Genomic DNA, 11,619 nt, shown 5'->3' on the forward strand with positions numbered 1-11,619 from the left:
GGTTTTTGAATCGGGATGTACATCCTATATTACACTATACACAGCCCCCCATATTATATTATACACAGCCCCCCTATATTACACTATACACAGCCCCCCTATATTACATTATACACAGCCCCCCTATATTACACTATACACAGCCCCCCTATATTACACTATACACAGCCCCCCTATATTACACTATACACATCACACCCCATATTACACAATCCCCTATATATACCCCTATATTACACTATACACAACCCCCCTGTATTACACAGACCACCGCTATATTACACTATACACATCACACCCCATATTACACAGTCCCCTATATACAGGGCCGTAACTAGGAGGGGCTAGGGGGTCACGCGCACCGGGCGCTGGAGGCGGGGGGCGCTAGTGTGGCACCCGGCAGCGGGTCCCACTAAACTGTGCCCATGATACTGACCCCACTGCAGTGAGGGGGTTAAATAAACCCCCCATCACTGCGGGCACCGGAGGAGAAGAGGCGGGACTCACCTGGGGAGGAGAGAGGAAGCCGGGCTGGGATTGGCTGGGAGGTCTGGCACGAGGAGAGCCAGGAAGTGTTGGAGGAAGGAGCCGGAGGACAGGAGAGAAGCTGCAGCGTGGAGCCCCGGGAGGAGCACACAGCGTGGCACAAGGAGACCTAGAGCAGTGGGAGAGAGCTGCGCCGGAAGACCGGCAGCAGGGGCAGGGTGGAGGGGTAGCTGAACAGCTCAGGGAGAAGCGCCGACCGCTCCAGGCCCAGCCGAGTGACAGCTCCGGTCCCAGCCTCCCGCAGACTGGACACGGGTACACACCGGACAGGGTGTGCTCCGGCGTCCCACACAACAAGGGCAGATGACCGCGGAGATTCCCATGATCACCCCCCACAGGGTAGCAGATGGACGGAGAGAGTGGCGGCTCGTGACAGGGGCGCAGAGGGGCCTTAACCCCTTCCTCCCCAGTGATCATCCACAGAACTGTGATTCAGGCCCTGGTGGCCATAAACCCCTCAGGGTCAGTCCCTATTGCTCCGTAGGAAGGCCTGATCGGTGTGTGCATTACGGTGTGTGCTGGAATGTGTACTGGGCATTATGGTGTGTTCTTAAATGTGAATTGATACTACTATGTGACCACACCACTCACCCCCCCCCCCGGCTAAAAAAAAAATGCCCTAAATTTTTAACGTGCACCTTCGGCGCGCACTGTCCCTGTTTAATGTCACCCTTCTGCTGTCTGTAAGCACATAAATGGCTTCTGATTAATGTTTTTCTTTCTGTGCAAAACCAAATGCCAAATGTGTGCCTGCTTCTGAACAACAACAAAAAAAAATATATATATATAAAAATTTGGGGGGAGGGGGCACTAAAGGTATGTCTTGCCCCGGGCACCAGAAACCAGGGGCGTAACTATAGCACCGCAGCCCCCGCCACCGCGGGGGGGGGGCGCTGTGCATGTGGGGGCGCCGGGGGCTGCGGTGCTATAGTTAAACCCCCCCTCAATCCCCCGCAGCGCAGACTTACCTATCGCGCTGGTCCCGGCGGCTCCGTTCTTCTGCTGAGGACCACCAGAAAATGTCCGCCCCCATACAGCACACAGTTATCTGAAACTAAGAAAAAGATTTAATCACCACCAGGTGATAAAGGCGCTGGGGAGATGGGGTGTCTTGTTATTAGGCAGCTCACACGTAGGGGGGTTCAGGCCCCTATAGTAGGTGTAGGAAACAACAACAAAAGGTATGTGTAGAGCGCCAAATACAGTTGTATCACAAGATTTTTAAAAAATGAATAAATTTGATCAATTGGGTATCACAAAGTAAAAAACATTTAATAATCACATTAACTAAAAAACATATACAGTAGTATGCACATTAAGTTAAAAAGACTGGTAATTGAGCTTTTGGAAAAAATAGGCATACAGTATACCACTTGTCATATAAATGAATAAATGATAGGATACTTAAGTGAGTCCCGCTTGTTCCAAAGTCATGCTACTTGGTGATTTGGGTTGGTAGAAGTCCCAGTAGGGAGGGCAAGATGGGGTGGGGGATGGTGGAAATCCGGATTGGCTTGTATTTGTGGGATATAGTTGATCCTGCTGGAGACCTTGATCTTTTAGTTCCACTGGTGGGCTAGATGTGAATACCTCACTGCAGGGATGGTAGGGCTCCAGACGTTAACCCTTGTCTGCAAATTCTGACTACCATCTGGATACTTCTGACCACCCCTTGAACCAGCTACTAACCCAACTACGGACCCAGCAATCCATACTGATCCTTCCAATCTGGATTACAATTTGGGGATTCCCACCTGCTAATGTCTGGAGCCCTACCATCCCTGCAGTGAGGTATTCACCCACCCCATCTTGCCCTCCCTACTGGGACTTCTACCAACCCAAATCACCAAGTAGCATGACTTTGGAACAAGCGGGACTCACTTAAGTATCCTATCATTTATTCATTTATATGACAAGTGGTATACTGTATGCCTATTTTTTCCAAAAGCTCAATTACCAGTCTTTTTAACTTAATGTGCATACTACTGTATATGTTTTTTAGTTAATGTGATTATTAAATGTTTTTTACTTTGTGATACCCAATTGATGAAATTTATTCATTTTTTAAAAATCTTGTGATACAACTGTATTTGGCGCTCTACACATACCTTTTGGAGTTATCTGAAACTGTCTGCTGTATGGGGGCGGCCATTTTCTGGTGGTCCTCAGCAGAAGAACGGAGCCGCCGGGACCAGCGCGATAGGTAAGTCTGCGCTGCGGGGGATTGAGGGGGGGTTTGCAATGCATGGGCGGCTGGGTAAGGGTGCTCGGCGGGGTAGGGGTGCTCGGCTGGGCGGCGAGGGGGGGGCGAGGGGGGGGCGCCCCCCCACCTAACGGCGGGGGGGCGCCCAAAACGTAGCTACGCCACTGCCAGAAACCCTAGTTTCGGCCCTGCTATATATACCCCTATATTACTCTATACACAACACACCCCATATTACATTATACACAGTCCCCCTATATTACACAGACCACCCCTATATTACATTATACACAACACACCTCATATTACATGATACACAGTCCCCCTATATTATACTATACACAGACCACCCCTATATTACACTATACACAACACACCCCATATTACATTATACACAGCCCCCCATATTACATTATAAACAGAACACCCCCCCCCCCCACACACACACACGTAAAGTACACATTCCCCTCCTCATATTACAGCCCCCAGTACACCGCAGCACCCACCTGTTCCATATTCCTGGGCGGGAGCTTGCAGTGTGGTGGGCGGGGCCAGCTGCATCAGGGAAGCCGTTGACAGGAGCAGGAGAGCAGGGCTGATACACGGAGCCTGCTGTGTGAGTGTGGTGGGCGGGGCCAGCTGCATCAGGGAAGCCGGTGACAGGAGCAGTAGAGCAGGGCTGATACACAGAGCCCGCTGTGTGAGTGTGGTGGGCGGGGCCAGCATCAGGGAAGTAGAGATGGGCAAAACGGATCATTAAGCTGAGCCGGGATCCAGCCGATCTCTCAGTGAAAAGATACGTATCTTTTAGGCAAGCCCTCGGCTCGCTTTAAAAAAAAAAGGGGTAATATACATGACCGGGTAAAAACACTGATCGATGGCTGGGTGCAGAATCACCATCGATGGCAACTGCACCGATGGCCATCCCTGGCAGCAGCAGCTAATCTTTCTATCACTTGTAGTCACAGCACTGTACTCAGTCTACAGAGGTAGTACATCTCAGCTGCCACAGGTGGCAGCACTGAGACCAGGGAAATGCATTGTAAACTGAAACGGATCACGTTTTTGGGATCGGCGACTCATTCGTTCTTGAATGGGATCCGTTCAAAAGATCCGGTTCGTTCGCGAATGACCTATCTCTACAGGGAAGCCGGTGACAGGAGCAGGAGAGCTGGGCTGATACACGGAGCCCGCTGTGTGAGTGAGGTGGGTGGGGCCAGCTGCATCAGGGAAGCCGTGACAGGAGCAGGAGAGCTGGGCTGATACACAGAGCCCGCTGTGTCAGTGTAGTGGGCGGGGCCAGCATCAGGGAAGTCGGTGACAGGAGCAGGGCTGATACACGGAGCCCGCTGTGTGAGTGTGGTGGGCGGGGAAGCCGCAGTGAGTGTGGTGGGCGGAGAAGCAGCTGCATCAGGGAAGCCGGTGACAGGAGCAGGAGAGCAGGGCTGATACACGGAGCCCACTGTGTGAGTGTGGTGGGCGGAGCCGGTGGCATCAGGGAAGCCGGTGACAGGAGCAGGTGAGCAGGGCTGATACACGGAGCTCGAAGTGTGGTGGGCGGGGCCGGCTGCATCAGGGAAGCCAGTGACAGGAGCAGGTGAGCAGGGCTGATACACGGAGCCCGCTGTATGAGTGTGGTGGGCGGGGCCAGCATCAGGGAAGCCGGTGAAAGGAGCAGGAGAGCAGGGCTGATACACGGAGCCCGCTGTGTGAGTGTGGTGGGTGGGGCCAGCTGCATCAGGGAAGCTGGTGACAGGAGCAGGAGAGCTGGGCTGATACACGGAGCCCGCTGTGTGAATGTGGTGGACGGGGCCAGCATCAGGGAAGCCGGTGACAGGAGCAGGGCTGATACACGGAGCCCGCTGTGTGAGTGTGGTGGGCGGGCCGGCTGCATCAGGGAAGCCGGTGACAGGAGCAGGTGAGCAGGGCTGATACACGGAGCCCGCTGTGTGAGTGTGGTGGGTGGGGCCAGCTGCATCAGGGAAGCCGGTGACAGGAGCAGGAGAGCTGGGCTGATACACAGAGCCCGCTGTGTCAGTGTAGTGGGCGGGGCCAGCATCAGGGAAGCCGGTGACAGGAGCAGGGCTGATACACGGAGCCTGCTGTGTGAGTGTGGTGGGCGGGGCCAGCTGCATCAGGGAAGCTGGTGACAGGAGCAGGAGACCAGGGCTGATACACAGAGCCCGCTGTGTGAGTGTGGTGGGTGGGGCCAGCTGCATCAGGGAAGCCGGTGACAGGAGCATCAGGGAAGCCGGTGACAGGAGCAGGGCTGATACATGGAGCCTGCTGTGTGAGTGTGGTGGGTGGGGCCGGCTGCATCAGGGAAGCCGGTGACAGGAGCAGGAGAGCAGGGCTGATACACGGAGCCCGCTGTGTCAGTGTGGTGGGCGGGGACGGCTGCATCAGGGAAGCCGGTGACAGGAGCAGGAGAGCTGGGCTGATACACGGAGCCCGCTGTGTCAGTGTAGTGGGCAGGGCCAGCATCAGGGAAGCCGGTGACAGGAGCAGGGCTGATAAACGGAGCCCGCTGTGTGAGTGTGGTGGGCGGGGACAGCTGCATCAGGGAAGCCGGTGACAGGAGCAAGAGCGCAGGGCTGATACACGGAGCCCGCTGTGTGAGTGTGGTGGGCGGGGCCAGCATCAGGGAAGCCGGAGACAGGAGCAGGTGAGCAGGGCTGATACACGGAGCCCGCTGTGTGAGTGTGGTGGCCGGGGCCGGCTGCGTCAGGGAAGCCGGTGACAGGAGCAGGAGTGCAGGGCTGATACACGGAGCCCACTTTGTGAGTGTGGTGGGCGGGGCGGGCTGCATCAGGGAAGCCGGTGACAGGAGCAGGTGAGCAGGGCTTATACACGGAGCCTGCTGTGTGAGTGTGGTGGGCGGGCCAGCTGCATCAGGGAAGCCGGTGACAGGAGCAGGAGAGCAGGACTGATACACGGAGCCCGCTGTGTGAGTGTGGTGGGCGGGGCCGGCTGCATCAGGGAAGCGGGTGACAGGAGCAGGTGAGCAGGGCTGATACACGGAGCCCGCTGTGTGAGTGTGGTGGGCGGGGCCGGCTGCATCAGGGAAGCCGGTGACAGGAGCAGGAGAGCAGGGCTGATACACGGAGCCTGCTGTGTGAGTGTGGTGGGCGGGGCCGGCTGCATCAGGGAAGCCGGTGACAGGAGCAGGTGAGCAGGGCTGATACACGGAGCCCGCTGTGTGAGTGTGGTGGGCGGGGTCGGCTGCATCAGGGAAGCCGGTGACAGGAGCAGGAGAGCAGGGCTGATACACGGAGCCCGCTGTGTGAGTGTGGTGGGCGGGGCCGGCTGCATCAGGGAAGCTGGTGACAGGAGCAGGTGAGCAGGGCTGATACACGGAGCCCGCTGTGTGAGTGTAGTGGGCGGGGCCGGCTGCATCAGGGAAGCCGGTGACAGGAGCAGGTGAGCAGGGCTGATACACGGAGCCCGCTGTGTGAGTGTGGTGGGCGGGGCCGGCTGCATCAGGGAAGCCGGTGACTGGAGCAGGTGAGCAGGGCTGATACTCGGAGCCCGCTGTGTGAGTGTGGTGGGCGGGGCCAGCTGCATCAGGGAAGCCGGTGACAGGAGCAGGTGACCAGGGCTGATACACGGAGCCCGCTGTGTGAGTGTGGTGGGTGGGGCCAGCTGCATCAGGGAAACCGGTGACAGGAGCATCAGGAAAGCCGGTGACAGGAGCAGGGCTGATACACGGAGCCTGCTGTGTGAGTGTGGTGGGTGGGGCCGGCTGCATCAGGGAAGCCGGTGACAGGAGCAGGAGAGCAGGACTGATACACGGAGCCCGCTGTGTGAGTGTGGTGGGCGGGGCCGGCTGCATCAGGGAAGCCGGTGACAGGAGCAGGAGAGCTGGGCTGATACACGGAGCCCGCTGTGTCAGTGTAGTGGGCGGGGCCAGCTGCATCAGGGAAGCCGGTGACAGGAGCAGGAGAGCTGGGCTGATACACGGAGCCCGCTGTGTCAGTGTAGTGGGCGGGGCCAGCATCAGGGAAGCCGGTGACAGGAGCAGGGCTGATAAACGGAGCCCGCTGTGTGAGTGTGGTGGGCGGGGACAGCTGCATCAGGGAAGCCGGTGACAGGAGCAAGAGCGCAGGGCTGATACACGGAGCCCGCTGTGTGAGTGTGGTGGGCGGGGCCAGCATCAGGGAAGCCGGAGACAGGAGCAGGTGAGCAGGGCTGATACACGGAGCCCGCTGTGTGAGTGTGGTGGCCGGGGCCGGCTGCGTCAGGGAAGCCGGTGACAGGAGCAGGAGTGCAGGGCTGATACACGGAGCCCACTGTGTGAGTGTGGTGGGCGGGGCCGGCTGCATCAGGGAAGCCGGTGACAGGAGCAGGGCTTATACACGGAGCCCGCTGTGTGAGTGTGGTGGGCGGGGCCAGCTGCATCAGGGAAGCCGGTGACAGGAGCAGGAGAGCAGGACTGATACACAGAGCCCGCTGTGTGAGTGTGGTGGGCGGGGCCAGCTGCATCAGGGAAGCCGGTGACAGGAGCAGGTGAGCAGGGCTGATACACGGAGCCCGCTGTGTGAGTGTGGTGGGCGGGGCCGGCTGCATCAGGGAAGCCGGTGACAGGAGCAGGAGAGCAGGGCTGATACACGGAGCCCGCTGTGTGAGTGTGGTGGGCGGGGCCGGCTGCATCAGGGAAGCCGGTGACAGGAGCAGGTGAGCAGGGCTGATACACGGAGCCCGCTGTGTGAGTGTGGTGGGCGGGGCCGGCTGCATCAGGGAAGCCGGTGACAGGAGCAGGAGAGCAGGGCTGATACACGGAGCCCGCTGTGTGAGTGTGGTGGGCGGGGCCGGCTGCATCAGGGAAGCCGGTGACAGGAGCAGGTGAGCAGGGCTGATACACGGAGCCCGCTGTGTGAGTGTAGTGGGCGGGGCCGGCTGCATCAGGGAAGCCGGTGACAGGAGCAGGTGAGCAGGGCTGATACACGGAGCCCGCTGTGTGAGTGTGGTGGGCGGGGCCGGCTGCATCAGGGAAGCCGGTGACAGGAGCAGGTGAGCAGGGCTGATACTCGGAGCCCGCTGTGTGAGTGTGGTGGGCGGGGCCAGCTGCATCAGGGAAGCCGGTGACAGGAGCAGGTGAGCAGGGCTGATACACGGAGCCCGCTGTGTGAGTGTGGTGGGCGGGGCCGGCTGCATCAGGGAAGCCGGTGACAGGAGCAGGTGAGCAGGGCTGATACATGGAGCCCACTGAGGTGCGGCCAGGTTTGCGGGGGAGCGGGAGGCTCATGCAATAAGCAGGAGGGTAGGCAAGTATGCACTGAATGGGCCTGATTCAGGGCAAAATTCATCTGTATACGCAATGTAATTAAGGGCTGACTGCAGCGCTGGTAAATGTTTGTCCCAGATTTTTTGTAGGGTATGCAGAGGATATAAACCAAACAAACCGGATATTGCCGCTGCATCACTAAGGGTATAAATATAGAGTCCAGGACACTAATCAACACACTTCTGACGAAGGACCAGAGCGTCCGAAACGCGTTAAGTGTTTTGGATCCCCCACTGTGGACTTCCGCTGCTGCATCCCCGTTGTTGTCGAGGTGTCCTGAGCCGGCTATCGGACCCTTTCAACCTGTCACCGCGCTACATCTTTGGCTGGTGAGAAGAACTGTACGGGAAGCTAGCCCAGCTGTTGTTGCCTTGTGGGATTTGTTTACATGCCATTTTACCTCATATGTTTGTGAGTGTTTTTAAACCGAATAAATTGTTCATTGTTTGATACCAGACGTATTGCACCAAATTTGTCTGAACTGTCTCCATTCACGTTACACCTCTTTATGAGAGTGTTTGGAGGCAATTTATATTGTTTCAGGTTCCTCCAGCATCTGAAGTCTCTGGATTTTTACCTGACTGGGACACGTATTTATACCAGGGTTGCCGACTTTAAAAAAATCCTCTCCGGGAGAAGCCCGGAGAGGAATATTGCATTACGAGTTTTGGGGGTGGGGCTTAACTGTGACGTCATTAAGCCCCGCCCCCATTACATCAAATAGCAGAAATAACTGATATCCATGGAGGGGGCGGGGCTAAAACGGCACGATTGTGCCGTTTTAGCTCCGCCCCCTCCCCTAAAACCCGCGGATTGCGGCATATAAATGCCGCGATCGGGGGGCTCAGTGGGGGTCCCCATGATTCCGGGAGGGTTGCCCACTCTTCCGGGGGCCGAGAGGAAGGACCCGATTTTCGGGAGACTCCCGCAAATTCCGGGAGGGTCGGCAACCCTGATTTATACTCTATGTACACCTATTGTGAACAGGAGGGAGCGCTAGTGGTTCTGTAATATTGTTTGATCACTTTGTATTTTTTGGTGGTGGTTGTCAAAAACACCGTCATTACAGTAACCTAGCTGCACACCTTTTAATTTGCGCTCAGATCCATTAATCCACCTTTTCTCAGATTGGGTATGCAGAGGAATATTAAACAGTTCTGAGAGAAAATATATATGATTATTATTATTATAATTTTATTTATAAGGCGCCACAAGTTTTTCGCAGCGCTGTACAAAGGAACAATACAGGAAGACAAAACTTGGCATAACATTGAATAAATAACAAAAATACAGTACAAATAAAGAGCGCCACAGATCAATACACATTACAGCTTAAATGTAAGTAGTGAGGACTCAATCAACATACAACTAGAGCAGTGATTTTCAACCGGTGTGCCGCGGCACACTAGTGTGCCGCGGCCAGCTGACAGGTGTGCCGCCATGCCTCGGGTCACGGCGACACACCAGCGGAGTTTCACTTTGACAGTGGGGACGGGCAGGCGGCTCGGCATCATCCGCCCCCCCTGTCAGTGTGCGTCCATGTGCGCACTGCCCGCCCGCTCACGGCTCCCCCGCTGTGCACTGTCCGGGACTCGAGAGACGTGCTGTGCTGCTATGCAATAATCATATATCCCGCTGGACCACTAGCCAATGGGCGCTTGCGGTCCAGCAGCCAATCAACTGGTGGCTGCTGGACCGCGAGCGCCCATTGGCTAGTGGTCCAGCAGCGGGAGATATGAATATTACATATCAGCACAGCACGTCTCTCTCCCGTACATAGCGGGGGAGCCGTGAGCGGCACACTGGACGCACACTGACAGGGGGGAGGGGTCGTCGGCGTGTAAGCATAGGCAGGAGGGGGGTTTGCACACGGACGCACACTGGGAGGAGGAGGTGGGGGGGAGTGAGGTGAGCGGGCCGGCTAACCATCGGCTGGCTAACTTAGTATGGTGTACTCCCACCCACTCTCCCACCCTCCTGCACTCACCCAGCCACCCTCCCACTCCACTGCAGATACCCTCCCAGCCACCCTTCCACCCCACTGCAGATACCCTCCCAGCCACCCTTCCACCCCACTGCAGATACCCTCCCAGCCACCCTCCCACCCCACTGCAGATACCCTCCCAGCCACCCTCCCACCCCACTGCAGATACCCTCCCACCCCACTGCAGATACCCTCCCAGCCACCCTCCCACCCCACTGCAGATACCCTCCCACCCTACTGCTCCCACCCTCCCTCCCTGCTGCACACTACTGGCGGTGCATTGAATTGCAAATAGCGGACGGGAGCCAGGAGTGGGCCACTGCACAGTTCTGTCCCCCTTGGCAACGAGCAAATTCAGTCCACCTTGGCATCGAGCGTGAAGCCCCTGGCATTGAGCATGTAGGTAAGTGGCACTTATGTGTCAAATGTGTATGGTGTGTTATATAGTATGTCATGGGCATTGCGGTGTGTTATATAGTATGTCATGGGCATTGCGGAGTGTTATATAGTATGTCATGGGCATTGCGGAGTGTTACATAGTATGTCATGGGCATCATGTGTGGGCTTATGTGTAATCAGAATTACAAAGTTCACTAAAATGTGCAATGGGCATTACGGTGTGTGGCATAACATGTAATGGCCATTATGGCATGTGGTATACTATATAATGGGTGTGCGGTGTGTTGGCATTATGTTAAAAAATTTGGCGCGCGCCTTCGGCGCGCACTGTCCATATTATCCCTCGTTTGCAAGAAATTTGTTGAGTCCTGGCATAATGTGTAATGGCCATTGCGGTATATGGCATAGCTTGTAATTGGCATCACGATGTGTGGCATAACTTGTAATGGCCATTAATGTGTGTGATATAACATGTAACTGGCATTATGGTATGCAAAATATCTGGAATATCTGATTAAAAAATGTTGGTGTGCCTTGGCAATTTTGAAGTCTTGTCTGGTGTGCCGCGACCTGAAAAAGGTTGAAAATCACTGAACTAGAGGCTTGAGGCCAATGATGGAGATGAGTATGCGGACGAAGATGGTCACTGAGTGTTTGAGTATAGGAGAGCTGTGAGTGACATGTGAAGAGAAATGGGCTTTGACAACAGGAGGGAAGAGGGCCCTACTCAGAGGAGCTTACAATCTAGTAGGAAGGGGAGACAGACAAATTACAAGAGGTGCAAGCGAGGGGGTGGTGGTTAGATAGCAGGATGTAAACAGGCAAGGGGTCGGAGAACCAGCTGGTTTATGCAGTGGAAGGGTATGCTTTGATGAATAGGTGAGTTTTCAGTGCCCGTTTGAAGCTTTGCAAGGTCGGGGAGAGTCTAAAGGAGCGAGGGAGTGCGTTCCACTGAAGGGGTGCAGCACGGGCAAAGTCCTGTACTCTAGCATGGGAAGCAGTGATCAGGGTGGAGGAGAGACGACAGTCGTCAGCTGACCGTAGAGGGCGGGAGGGTGTATGAATGGAGATGAGGTTAAGGCCCCCATACATTAGGCCGACTTGTCCTAGGACAAGTCGGACCCAATTTACCTGCGAGCCGCCCGGCAGCTCCCCGGGAGGCTCACATACAATTTGGCACTTGATGTGCCATTTTTTACATGG

The sequence above is a fragment of the Crinia signifera genome, chromosome 7, assembly GCF_055691185.1.
Source record: "Crinia signifera chromosome 7, ASM5569118v1, whole genome shotgun sequence".
Taxonomy (NCBI): domain Eukaryota; kingdom Metazoa; phylum Chordata; class Amphibia; order Anura; family Myobatrachidae; genus Crinia; species Crinia signifera.